General features: G+C 44.5%; 1 protein-coding gene across 1 annotated transcript in view; it reads left to right on the forward strand.

Moving 5' to 3' along the window:
* The window catches only part of CHN2 (chimerin 2), a 346,590-nt gene that overhangs the window by 283,087 nt on the left and 48,696 nt on the right, over positions 1 to 14,807 (forward strand). The window lies entirely within an intron of this gene.

Raw genomic sequence — 14,807 nt, forward strand, 5'->3', positions numbered from 1 at the left:
CCAGACACGTTCATTTATTTATAAATCTTTGCTGAGCGCTTTTTGGTTCTTGACGCCAAAGAGATTAGAAAATATGAGTCCTTTCTCAGGATATTACATCCTCCTGGGGGACAAATATGTGGAAGCAGAATCACGTGAAGTTTAGGAGTATGAACTACATACAGAAGTAACTGATCCTGTGTTTAAATCCTACTTATCAGCTGTGTAAGCTTGAGCAGTGAAAGCCCTCTTAGCTTCGGTTTCCTCATCTATGAAAAGGGGATAATAATATCTTTGTCACAGGGCTATCGTGCAGATTGAATGAGACAATGGTTAATGTGCCTGGTGCAATATGTGTCCAGTAATTGTTAGGGTTGCTTTTTTCTCTTTTGTTGCTGATATGAATCTAATATATTTGGTAAGTCCTAAGTGGCAGGGAGCACGTGTGCAGAGGCATGGCTTCACAAAAGAATATCATGTGTTCAAAGAATGGGTCCTGGGTTCTGAGCACTGAACAAATGTGGGAGAGCAGTAAGCAGCAGGTGTAAGGTCAGGGTCACGGGCCACAACAAAGGTGCTTTTCAGTTCTAATAGGCTGTTGTAGCCACTTCGCAGAGGTGGATGGACCTCCCCCACCCAAAATTTGCCTTGATGTTGATACTGATGATGCCACGTGCCCACCAAGAGGATATGAAGTTTTATTACTCACATAATGAGCCTTGCTGGAGAGAGCAGGACAGATTCCTCAGCAGGTCTGAAAATGGCCTGAGAGAGCTGGGAAGGACAACTGGCTTAGGGCTGTGCGGTGCTTGGCGGAGGGGGGTGGGGGGGGGCTAGAGGAGGGAGCTGCACCCGCAGAGGCTTGTGCGCTTTTGACGTCCTGCTGGCACCAAGGGAGGAGGCACGCAGGCCTTCTGATGGACATGAAAGCATCAGCAGTCATTAACCCAAACTGGAGTCAGACTCTTCACCACACGGGCTATGGTTTCATGATGGACAGAGGGAAATCACAGTGGCTTTCTTCCCTTCTTAAAAGTAAAAGCATTCTCTCTGGACCCTACCTCTCCCCACCCCTTTTTGCTTTTTCCTCTCGTTCCCACCTTCTCCAGTCCTAGCTTAACAATAGTCTCCGCTCCAAATGGTCTCTCCTCCTCCTATTCTCTCTTAAAGCATCTGCCATCAGGTTTCCCCTGCTGCTCCTTGGAAACCGCTCTTGTCAATGTGATCACTCACTTGCCTAAAAGCTGCTAAATCCTATGGTCCTTTCTCAGTCCCCATCACACCTGACCTGTCAGTGGCACTGGGCACAATTCATCATCTTTTCCCTCGGCTTCCAGGATATCAAATTTGCCTCCCCTTTCTCTTTGGCTAGTTCCTTCTCAATTTCCTGACCTCGTAATGCTTGGGGTGGCCCAGGGCTCAGTCCTGGGGCCTCTGCAGTCCTCTGTCTGCACTCACTCTCTTGCTGTAAATCCATCTGGGCATGACAGCTCTCAGGAGTGTGTCTCCAGCACCCACCTCTCCCTGGAACCCAGGTTTGTATGTCCAGCTACCTGGTCAGCGTTCATTCACTCCAAACGGAGTTCTGCGCTTCCCCCTCCCTCTTGCGTCTTCCGTGGTCTTCTTCATCTCTCGTAACGGAAGCGTCATCTCTCTAGTTGCTCAGGGCCCAAACTGTGCCATTATCCTGGAGTCCTTCTGTTACCGACCAGGGTTCTTGGCCTTCCTTAAGCAGTAGAAATTGATCAGAAGCCAGACAAAAAATTCAGGCAAAGCTTTATTGGGGCGCCTGCTGCAGCAGAGGGGCTGCGAGAACAAGCAACAGGTTCGCTTGCTTGCTTGCTCGCTGAGTGGGGGCAAGCTTGTTCCTTATATGGGGTGAGGGTAGGGGTGTGTCCAGGGGTCGGGCCGGAAGGGTGCTTAGGTGGTCTGCCCATGCCTTTGGTGGTGGTGTGTGCAGGGGGCATGTGCAGTACCCTGCCTTTGCTCCCGGCTCTATAAGAGCGGCAGTTGGGCTTTTTGGTCTTTTCTTGTATTTTGTTCATAATTTGCCCCAACCGCACATGCACACAGTTATTTTTAGTCCCTTATAGTTTCTTTGTATTTTGTTGCTCCAGGAGACGTTTGTCCAGGTACAAGCGCTGCAGCAAAGGGTCACAGGCCCCAGCCTGGCTCACTTCCTCTTTTTCTCTCTCTCTCTCCACATCTAACCTGTCAGCTGATCCTCTAGGCTCCACCTTGAAATGATATCCAGAATCTGGCCCCTCCTCACCACCCCCGCTGCTCCCACCCCGGCCCAAGCCGCTGTCTTCTCTTCCCCTGGATTTCCGTAACAGCCTCTAACTGGCTGGCCTCCCTGCCTCCCCCCTTGCCCTCCTACAGTCCTCAACACAGCAGTCAGAGCGATGCTTTTGAAAAGTAATTCAGATCATACCACACATCTGTTCAGAGCCCTGCAGTGGCTGCTCGCGTTACTCAGAGTAAAAGCGAAGTCCTTCCTCTCTCCCGCCAGGCCCTTGGGAGCCTCACCTCTCCTCCTCGTCCATGCAGCTCTAGCCACTCTTGATCTTTGCTGTTTCCTGAACATGCCAACCTTGCTCCTGTCTCAGGACCTTTGCATTTGCTGTCCCCTCTGCTTGCAATGCTCCCCCTCCGGATATCAACATGGCTCACCACCACCTCCTACCAGTCTGTGCCCAGGGGTCACCTTGTCAACAAGGCCTCTCCTGGCCATCCTGTTTTAAATTGCATCCTCTCTCCCCATCACTCTCTATCCTGTATTTTTTTTTTTGCTTTTTAAAACTTTATTTCAACATAACTATACTTACAGAAATACACTCATATTGGTAATTAGAACACAATTTAACTTATCCTACACAATTTGGACCAGAAAACTTGGTACATGGTTTGCTTTAAAAAAGAAAGAAAAAGCATTTGCAATCTGGTTTATTTTTCATCTATTACAAACGTATATAAAAGATCCACCATCAAATGCTGCTAAAGCAAACAGCATGAACCTTGAGAAATTAAACTTTGGTTTGTCTCTGAAAAATAACAGGTATTGCACTGTAGAAGTTTATAAAATTGGTGCAACAAAACATTGTTGTAATGTTTCAATGCCAGTTCACAAATTTCGATTACTAATGTCTATCCTGTATTCTTGTTTATTTTTCTTTGTAGCGTTTATCACTTTCTAGAATAATATATAATGTATTTACTAGTTTTGTTTATTGTCTGAGGGCAGAGATTTTTGTCATTTGTCTGCTACTGTATCCCGTTGACCTAAAACAGTGCCTGACATATGATTGATACTTAGTAAATATTTGCTGAAAGAGGGAAAGAGGGAAGGAAGGAAGGAAGGGAAGAAGGAAGGAAAGGAGGAAGGAAGGAAAAAACTATATTTAAACATATTGAAGAATAATTTTATTGCATTAAAACATAGCTGAGGTCAAATTGGATGTGGTCATTTCAGACTGAACTGTCCCTCTGCAATATTCATGTATACACACTAGGATGACAGTGTCTCTTCCCAGGGCTGGCCAGTGGCTGGTAGATGTGTCTGCATCATCACACGTATTCTGACATTCCACCTGGGAACGGGCTGCAGGGCCATATACTTGGCAGAAGGCTGGTCTTCCCAACACACAAATATGAGGTTCAATTGCAGAATTTGGAAATCCCTGTCACCACTCACACAGGAGGCCAGAAATCATCTTAGGTTCACATTTGGAATGTGCAAGCATCTGTATTTCAGAACTCCTGAGTTGGTAAATATCGCCAGGAGCTATATTGGACAGGATAGCTGCACAGCTATGAGTGGCCTCAAGGACTGTTTTGTTTGGGTGATTGTTCACTGTAAAAAACACAGTGGGGGATTTGAGGTGTTTTGTGTGTGAAATTTTGAAAAAACATTTAATAGCTGTCTTGTCATTTGCATCGTGGGACGGTTTGCATGCAGAAAACAGCTGGTTAATTTGATTTTTGTCTTCAGTAGAGCTGCATCCTAATCCAACTGCTGACCAAAGAACCAGGTGGAAAAGCAGCTTGAGGCTCTATGTGGCACATTATGCTCTACAAATTGCCAGACTGCCGTATGGCAAGAAAGTGTAATTCAGCAAATGTATAGCCTCTGGCAGAGATTCCTCAGGCTCAGTTGAGTGAGCGACAGTGGCAGGGAGGGGGTAGGAGAGAAATACATTTGGATCCTCCTATACTGTTGGGTGCCATAAGCCAGAAATTGAGCATCTTTGACTTTCGTAATAAAATCCCTAAATCAATCGTTTGGGGTACCTACTTCTTTGGCCAGAGATGGGAAGGTGCAAAGGAAGGAAAATAGAAAGCAAAGGATATAAATACTGAATAAGAGAAGAGAGTCACATCAGACAAGAAGGAAAATAGCGGCTGGGAACTTTCTAACAGCTGCTTCTCCCTTAAAATTTGCATTGCCTGTTTGGGTCTTAGTTTTATAAAAGGTTACCTAAAGTGTCATAAGGCAGTTTTAGCAATTTGATTCCACAAATGCTCCATTCTCTTGAAAATAACCTTACTGTCCTTTCTGAAACTCAGCACTTGAGAAACTTGACTACGATTTTTCAAGTTCTTGCGTAAGGAAATGGGTTACTACATTCTGATGTAAACCTCTTTTTTTCCTCATTCAAAAACTGTGCACAAAAAGAAAATACCAACAGCTACATGTTGAAATGTGTGAAATGCTTAATGCAACCCAAAGTCTTTCTCTGTAACGGGGAGTAACTTTTGTGTCTACATCTAAGCAGACTGTGAGAAACAGCAGCAATTAGCCAAAATTGTTGACATCAGCCTCAATAAAACAGGTGGAGAAATGAAGTGGGGAGGACAGCAATTTCAACATTTCACAATCAGTCACCCCAAGAAGCATCAGATTATTTACGTGCTTCCAAACAAGGTGGTTTGGTCCATTTTGGAGACCACACAGGCCTTCAGTTTGGGATGAACGCTGACTTTTGTGGATGCAGGGAAATGAGTTGTAAGAGAGGCGGCGGGACCGATCCTCCAGCCTTTTGTGTCTCTCGTATTGAGAGTGGCCATCTGTCCCTGGAGAACAATTAGAGCAGCAGCTGGGCGTGTTGTGCCATCAGGGTCAAAGGTCCCTCCTCCTCGGACCAGGACACAGCAGATTTGGAGGTCACCGGGAGTTTTAGGAGACAGCCAGGTCAGCCCTTGATACCTGATGCTTTGACAGACCCAGTAAAGCCAGGATTATTCAGCTTTAACTGGCACGTTGGTGGGAAAGATGACAGGGTCCCACCCTGGTCTCTCCTTTCTTTTGCTGTCCTGGGAATGAGTTTGCAGTTGAGTCATATCCCTCTGTTGTCTTTCTCCTCTTTCAGGACTGAAAACCACAAGCAAAGAGTATAGCAAACACTAATGGGGCAGTTCTTAGGCAAAGCAACAGAGATTTGGCAGTATTGGGGAAATGTTCAGAGTTCATAGGATCAAACAGTCTGGGCTTAGTAGTGTTGATAAAAGAAAACTACCACTTTGATTATCATTCAGCGATTTGGGATTTGGGCTTTTTCACTTAGTATTTCTAGTTTTTTCACTTGCAAACAAGAATAGAGAACCAGATGTAGGATGCCACAGCAAAAACCAGAGTGAAAATCTCCGTGCGCCTCTATCCACTGTCCTCTCATAAGCATTCTCTCCATCTCTCTCTCTCTCTCTCTCTCTCTCTCTCTCTCTCTCTCTTTCTCTCTCTCTCTCTCTCTCAATCAGTCAAACACACACACACACACACACACACACGGGTGTGTATTTCAAATACTGAAATAATAAGTAGTAAGCATACGTTTAATATACCAATATCCAGCAATTAAAAATATTTAAGTATGACCCAGAGAGAGTGAAAACAAAAGGAAAAAACAGATTTCTTACCAGCATTCTGGGCGGAATGAGTGACTGCAGCATATTGCTGGGTGTCTCTGAATCTGGGCTGGATTTCACATTTTGTAGCTTTGGGGAAATAATGTGCAGTTCAGACTCATCACTCAACCCCAGAACCTCAGATAGATGTGTGGGAAATACACTGACGGTCTAAGCAAGAAAATAAAAGCAACCTTTTAAAATTAGAAGTCATTTTGATGGAAGGCAAGAAAAATAGACTGCAAAAAAGTGGGTTTGTTTATTTTCATGAGACAGAACTTTCATGAGAGCTAACGTTGGCCTCATGCTAGTCACTGGAGGTATAGCTAGTAGAAGAACTCGGTGGGGGCCCCATTTTAAAAGTTTGTAGTAAGTCCTCTAGGAAGAGAGAGGAGGAATGAGCCCCGTGTCAGCTGTGAGAGGTTTCCACTGCTGATCTGCTGCGACGGGAGGGCCAGGGATTTCCATGGGAAGAAAATCAGGAGAGGGACTTCCCTGGTGGTCCAGTGGTTGGGACTTCACCTTCCAGTGCAGGGGGTGCAGGTTCTATCCCTGGTCAGGTAGCTAAGATCCCCACATGCCTGCCGCCAAAAACCAAAACATAAAACAGAAGCAATATTGTGGCAAATTCAATAAAGACTCTAAAAATGGTCCACATAAAAAAAACTTAAGAAAAAAAAAAAGGAAGAAAATCAGGAGACCTGATTCCATTCCCCAGGACGCGCCCGTTAGGACCTCGGTTTCTTCATCTGTAAAAATGAGAATAATGATTCCCCCTGTACCTTCCTCATAGAATAGAGATGTTACCGAACCAAACTTCGGTCCACTCACCCACGCACTGTAAAGCCAACCTACTGACACCAGGTTGTGGTGAAGGAAAGTGCAGCATTTATTGTAAGGCACCAGACAAGGAATCCAGGGCAGCTAATGCTTGAGAGGCCCAAACTCCCCAGTGGGTTTCAGAGAAGCATTTTTAAAGGCAAGGTGAGGGAGGGATGTTGCAGGGTATATGATCAGCTCGTGCACATTTCTCTAATTGATTGATGGTGAGGTAACAGAGCAGTGTCACAGGGGTTAACGTTATCAATCCTCACCCTCCAGCCGGACTGGGGGCTACATGCTCGTGGTCATCATGTAGTTAACTTCTTTCATTTGGTAGGGGCTTTAGTATCTGTAAAGTGACTCAGGAATGTACATCAGATACTGTTATCTGTGTCCTTCTGGGAGGAACTAAAGATTCTGTGACTGCCATATGGCCGATTTACTGTTTAAATTGTTTCCAGTTCTCCTAGCCCAACTGCTATTTTTGTCACTACATGTTCACATCCTTTCAATCATTAATTCTTGAGCCAGGCTTTTTTGGTGTGACTCAGGGGAAGCCTTGGAGACTACATCTTTTCTACAAACAAGAGGCAGGCAGAGGACATGGTGGGGGGGGCGGGGTCTGTCCTGGGAAGGCCCCTAGGGTTCTGCTTGGTTACAGAGATACCATATAATATAATATAGTCCACAAATATACAATGGTACTTTTAATATTATTCTAGTCCTGAACTTGGTTGTGACCCTTAGGACCTCACCCTGGGGCAGAGACCCCCTGTTTCCAGTACCCCTTCTTGTGATACCAAAAATCTGATAGCTTGGCCAAAAGAAAACCCCAAAGGGCATGGCCCCTGGATTTTATATCAGAGACTCAAAAGAGTAAATTGACTAGATGAATAGGTAGTGATGATAATAGACCTCTATAGTGGTACTTTGACTTCAAGATATCTTATAGCCATGGACATTCATTCAGCAAAATTTAGCAAGCACCTACTTTGTGCCACGTTTGAGGTATGACACTGGGATTTTAACTGTGGCCTGAGCACACACAGTATCTGCTCTCATAAAGTTAGCAGTCTGGGGACGGTCGTAGGTAATAATTTAAAAACCGTACTGCTAGGTCAGGGTTATATATTCTTAAGGTGGCGGGAAGAAAGGGTGGAGGGCGAGGCTGGGAAGGTGGCAGGGGCTGGACCACGCAGGCCCCTATAGGCCATGGTGTGGATTTTTGCCTTTAAGAGTCTATGGAGTTCTAAGTGGCATGATGGGAGGTGAGGGGGGGGTGGGCGTGAATAGAAGCATTTTCACATTCTGTGTTTGGAAAGGTGTCGATTCCTATGGTGGGGTGGTTTTCAATAGCATTTACTCCATTCATACTTCCCTCTTCTCTGATAATCCCCCTGAATTGAAGCGCTTCAGATTAGTGCAGTGGTTTTCAATGTTAGGAGCACATTTGAATCCCCTGGGGGATTTTTTTTTTTTTTTAAGCGTAGGCCCATCCCCAGAAATTTGGATTTCATTGGTCTTAGGTGGAGCGTGAACGTGGCTTTTGTTTGTTTGGTCATTTGTGTTCCCCAGGTGATTCTAATGATCAGGTGAGGCTGAGACCCACAGGTACAGAGGAAAGCACAAAACGGGTCCTCAAAGTGTGGTCCCTGGAGCAGCAACATCAGCGTCACCCGGGAACTTTTCTCAGGCAGATTCTTAGGCCTGATCTCACACTGGCTGAGCCGGTAACCCTGGAACTAGGGCCCAGCAGTCTGTGTTTGAACCAGACCTCTGGGGGTCCTGAGATCCACCTAAGTGTGAGAAGCACACTCTGTCGAAGGTTGCAGGCAAGAGAACCTGGAGTCTGGACCTGGTTCTAGATCTAGTTGTAGAATAGCTCTGTGATGAGGGGAGGGAGGTGCAAATCATTGAGCTTCTCTGACCCTCAGTCTCTTCAGCTGTAAAAAGAGTAGGTGGGATTAGGTGAGCTCAAAGGTTAACTATGATGTTAGTCTATCATCTGTGCACACGAAAGCTAACAAAGTCTTTATAATATACTTTTTAAAAATCTGTATTTTGGGGGCTTCCCTGGTGGCACAGTGGTTGAGAGTCCACCTGCCGATGCAGGGGACATGGGTTCGTGCCCCGGTCCGGGAGGATCCCGCATGCTGCGGAGTGGCTGGGCCTGTGAGCCATGGCCACTGGGCCTGCGCGTCCAGAGCCTGTGCTCCGTAATGGGAGAGGCCACAGCAGTGAGAGGCCCACGTGCCGCAAAAAAAAAAAAAAAAAATCTGTATTTTTATATAACAGAACCAGAACATAATCACTGTAGGGGGCTCAAAATATACATGAAAGAATAAAGAAGAAAATAAATGTCAATTAAAATTTCTCCACCTAGAGAGAACTGTTGCCCCCTCCCCAATTGTTTGGCGTGTTGGAGATATTTTGGTGTTTTTTCTTCTGATATTTTCTGCATGCATCTACTTACAAAACTGAAATCATGGTTCAAGAGCCTCCTTCTCACCTAACATTATATCAGGGGCATATCCCTTCATCACTAAAAGTGATTTTAATCTTTGTTAGTGTCTACCTAACGTATAAACATTACATGTTTATACCATAATGTATTTAACCTTTCCCCTGTCATGGATGTTTAGGCCTTTGCTCATTTCTTGTTATTATGATGATGAATATTTATCTATCTACCTATTAATTCTTTGTCTGAAGACCTCCTTAAGAGAATCCTAGAAATAGAATCATTGGATCAATGCACATGAGGCATTTGATACATTGCCAACTTTCTTCCCCAGCAATGGGCCACTTCTTAAAAACACCACCAGTCTGCTGGCGAGCTGTCCTCATGACACCCTCACCAGCATCAGTAATACTGATTTTCATTTCATATACTGCCACAAGGCAGCAGATGCCTACATCTACAGGGTGGTATTGGTAGCAGGGGTATAGCTCAGGCTTTCAACATCCAAGGGGGGACTCAAACTCAAGAGATGGAAGGGAGAGGGGCCCCAGGAGGACTAGGACTGGGATTGGAATAGTGGGGAGAGACTGTCTTGGGGTTGATGATGACACTTTCAAAAAGCCCTCCTTAAAATGTACCACAGGAATTTACTTGAAGTCTATGGAAGGATTGCAGGTGGATGCTAAATCACCTTTTCTAGAAATTGGTACTAAAAAGGCAGACTGTTGTGGTCCCCAGAGACCAAGACGTTGGTCTGCCTGAAGCCAGGTGGAGAAGGGGCCTTTGATCAGATGAGCTTCTGAGGTCCCCTATGGATTTAAGATGACTAGATTACTAAAATCAGAGAAGAGAGAAGGGTTTCCTTTCTTGCACCATCCTGGGCACTTTATACGTACACATGCACCCCAACGGGCTTCGTTTCCCTATGTTTTCCTGCCCAGTGACCCATTCGTGCTTCCTTGTCTTCATCTGACAAACTTCCACTGCCTTCTCGTTACCTGATTCTTTCTTGGATCCAGGATCCTAATCATAGAGACAAAGAAGAGTGAGATGCCATGCATAGAAAATAGAATCCAACCCTTATTTATAAAAAAGGAAAAGGGAAGTGGTGAGCTTATGTCACCATTTATTTATAGCCCCACCTACTTCCAGAAGTATCTTAAGTCATGGCTGCTTTGGCAGAAGACTCAGGGAGAAAAAAAGTCTCCTCTTTAAAAACCAGACCAGGGAGCACCAGCCCTGTGAGTTGTTAACAGGTTAACAATGGGGTAGAGAGTAATTCTGGCATTTAATTCCTGAATATTTTAAAATGTGAACTTTATTTGGATGAGAGGTAGTTTAGAGGGTGGTTAAAAGCATAGATTTACTGTTATACTCAAAAGAACTGGCACAGGTGTTCAAACAAAAGTTTGTTCAAGAATATTCTTAGCAGCACTATTCACAATAGCCAAAAGGTGAAAACAACCCAAATGTACATCAGCTGGAGAATGGATAAACAAAATGTGGCACATCCATACAATGGATTATTATTAAGCAATAAAAAGTAATAAAGTACTGATAGATGCTACAGCATGGATGCATCTTGAAAACAAGCTAACTGAAAGAAACCAGGCACAAGAGACCATAGATTGCATGATTGCATTTAAATGAAATATTCAGAATAGGCAAATCCACAGAGAAAGCAGATTAGCCATTGCCAGAGGCTGGAGGGAAAGGGGAATGCTGAGTGACTGCTTAATTGGGTAAAAGGTTTCATTTGGGGTGATGGAAATGTTCTGGAACTAGATAGTGGGAATAATTGCAGAACTTTGTGAATGTACGTAATGCCACTGAATTGCTGAATTATACACTTTTAAATTGTTAAAATGGTAAATTTTATGTTATGCATATTTTATCACACACACACAAAATAAACTTATTCTTGCGGGGCGGGGGGGGCAAGCATAGACCTAGTCAGTTGTGCCCAGGTTCTAATCTCAGCTCTACCATTTACCAGCTGTGTCACCTTGGGCAAATCACTTAAACCCTCAGTTCCCATTTCCTCTCAAAGCGGGGGTAACTGTAACAGTTCCTACCTCAGAGGGTTATAACTCTTAAATAAGCCAACATATGCACTTAAGCATATAAGCAATATAAGCATTTGCTTAGCATAATACCTGGCACAGAGGAAGCATGCTGTAAATATTTGTGTTATTAATCTAACCCCGGTATTCTCAACTGGGGGCAGTTTTGCCTCAGGAGAAATTTGGCAGTGTCTGGAAAGGTCTGTGATGTCACAATTGGGGGATGCGACTGGCATCTAGTGGGTGGAGGTCAGGGATGCTGCTACCTATCCTACAATGCACAGGACAGCTCCTCCACAACTAAGAATTATCCAGCCCCAAATGTCAGTAGTTCCAAGGTGGACAATCCCTGATTTAAACGGGGCATGTAGGGACATGTGTTTCATCTAATGAATATATGAATAAAAATACGTCAGATAGAAATTTTTGTTCGAAAAAGACTGCCAGCCTGTCTCTGTGTATAGACAACATGTGTTAGACTTTGTGAGGATATAAAAGAAACCCAGCCTCAGTCCTGGAGGAGCTTGGATAAGAAGAGCTCTGTGTGTGGAGGGCTGTTTAAGAGGGAAGTTTTTACCAAGAGACTTTTGTCATCATTTTTCCTTTAATAAGAGGTGATCTGGGGTCCTCCACACTTCTCACAATAATGCTTGCTCAAATGCTAACACTTAACAGTTCCCTATAAAGACGCATCTTAAGTGAGTGAACAGTGTCTGTTCACATATCTGAATGTGTCTTGTGTTTGGGTAAATTCTATTGAACAAATATCTGAAAAAGAAATCACTGTCAGAAATAAAAATTACTTGTTATAAGTAAAGGCACAGACACACAAAAAATATTAAATCTTCTTGTATTCAACCACCCACACACCAAAAGGTAAAGGAGACCCCTTTTGCCCACTTTCCATTTAAAGAATTATTTTATCAGATTCCAAAACTATATATCCATATACTTAGTCTAGTTTGGATCACAGAATATCTTCTTACACAGAATGACTCGCGATCAAAAGGTCTGTCTTGATTTGCTAGCAGTGAAGTTTGGGGAAGGGACCCTTATTCCTCCTCTCTGTCCTTTTGCCTTTAGGCTAAGTATTGGAAGACTGTGAAAGGCATGCCACACCTTCAGTCAATCCCTGTGCGTGGCAGATGTCCTTTAGGACTGGGCGATGGGAAGGAGGGCTAAGGAGTGTGGTGGAGACCATGAGGAGGGCAGACCCCTGGAGGTTCACACCCTTGGAAGCTAAAGCATGGGGATGCATGGGGCAAGAGACCCCACTCCATGCACCACCTTTGCAAACCTTCCTCCATAACTCTGGTTTCCTGTATGTATAAGTGCTTTCAACAGCTTATTTAGTGCTACTATGGCAGGGAATCTTACTAGACCCTCTTGTAGGAGGAAACAAAGGTGAACCAGACATAGAACATGTCACATGGAATTCTCAATATGGCAGACCATAAGACCTGTTACAAATCACTCTAATAAAGCGATAAGTGCAATAAGAAAAATGTGGGGAAAACACTATGGGATTCCAGAGGAAAGTGTTTGCCTACAGTGAGGAGTTTGGTGAAGTCTTTTTGGAGAGGGAGGCATCTGAGTTCGAATGTGAACATTGGTGGATACGTAGGTGTGGAAATGATGCTGGGAAATGCTAAAGGACAGAGCAGACTACCAAGGTGGGAAGTTGACTATGTCGGAGAAGAGGATTTGTGGCATTTGTGGCAGGGAGTATAGGGAAATAAATAAGATGGATAGATTGAGATGAGCTCATGAAAAACCCACAATGCTAGGGACGCAGTCAAGCTATGGGGAATCACTGACATTTTCTGAGCAGAGGTGGAGTGGTGACTGGACTAAGGCAGCCGTTGTGCAGCTGTGTATAAGGTGGACTGGAGAGGTATCAAGGGTCTGAGTTATTGTGAGGCAAGAATAGTAAGGAGAGGCCAGACTTGACCAATATTTCAGATAAAGCATTTGGCAAGACAAAGTGAAGGAGGCAGCCCTGCACTGCTTACCTAGGCGCTTCGACATGGGGTTCAGAAGCACGGGTGCTGGATGCAGATGTTTTGGGCTCTAGTCCTGGCTCTGCTGCTTAAACCAACTGCATGTCCCTGAGATACCTCTTGATGTCATAATCTCTTCATCCACAAAATGGGAATAAAAGTCTTGTGTTACATACACATGAGAAGAGTAAATGAGTAAGTGCACTTAACACATTCTGAATCTCATCTGGCATAACCTAAGTTAATGTGTTCAAAAGCCCAATGTAAAAGTTGGCTGTTATTATTATTGAAAGTAAAAAGAGGATGAAGTGAGAGGATGGACTTCTGAACCGAGTTGGAATGACAGTGATTGCCAGGAATAAAGAATTACACAAGGAAAAGGCTGATCTTTTATTACTCTCCCCAAGGCTGCTTGGAGGTGCTGGAACATGGGGCCACACAGAGGGTGGGTTGAGATTCATGGACAGTCCCATCCACATCATGGTCCAACCATCTATGTTCTTGTTTTCTAGTTCCAAAAGCATTGATCTTACTGTCTGGCACTAGCTGTATTAAACTTTGCCAACAGATTAGGAGTACTCCTAAGACATCTCACTTCTATTAATGCAGAGACCTGGGACCAGAAAACCAGGGTCCCAAGGGAGACCATCCAACAGATGATGCTTTTAAGAGCAAGGAGGGCATTAGCTTGGATCCTAACAGAATTAACACGGAAAAAAATTTTTTAAAGAAAAAAACTATGATGTTTTGGTTTTAGTTAAGGAACCTTGTCTTTGTATGGAGGGAGCTGTTTGTGGTTGGGTCAGGGGAAGATGGGGGTATCCAAAATAAGAGGCAGGATGGGAGCAAGACATCCTGCCTCTTATTTTGAAACTTTGACTGCAGAAACCAGAGCTGAAATGTTATACCATTCTCTTATGCCTCATTCAGTGGTCAGACTGTTCTAATTTAATGCGTGCATAAGAATAAAAATTAAGCTTTCCAGTGCTGGGGCAGATTTTTTTTTAAAAAAAGAGACGCAGGCTTTATCCCCTATAAGATTAAACATTAGGGTTTAAAGGTTTAATCTGCTGGAATTCAGCCCAGGATGGGGTTCAGAGCCCCAGAATAATTGGATACAGCCTCAGGCTTTGAACATCAGAGCTGGTTGGGGGTTGTGTGTGTGTGTGTGTGTGTGTGCATGTATGTGAAATATGCTAAGGAGTGTTTGAGGTCTCTCCTTGGCAATGAGCTGTGGCAGGAGGAATAAAGCTGCCTGCCCCTGCCTCCTGCATTGGTTCCTCAGTGGCTAACTGGATACAGCTTCTGGGGGGTGCCATGCCCATGAATGTGTGCTATTGTTCCAGGCACACGTCGGCCTTAAGAAATAGCACGAAACAAAACAGGCCCGTTCTTATTCACATGCAGAGCCCCCTCCATCACTCAAAGCGGCTCTTCCAGGTCACATGCCCGAGGCCTCTGCAGACAGGACACAGCTGCCTCTAATCTGCTGCCTAACATTAGCCGCGGTTCAAAAAACCTGACAGCTCTGAGCTTCCCGAGGCTCCGCAGAGGAAAGTAGAAAGACCTGGGGTCCGGGCA

This window comes from Mesoplodon bidens (genome assembly GCF_964165515.1).
Source record: "Mesoplodon bidens genome assembly, chromosome: 9".
In the NCBI taxonomy this organism is placed as follows: domain Eukaryota; kingdom Metazoa; phylum Chordata; class Mammalia; order Artiodactyla; family Ziphiidae; genus Mesoplodon; species Mesoplodon bidens.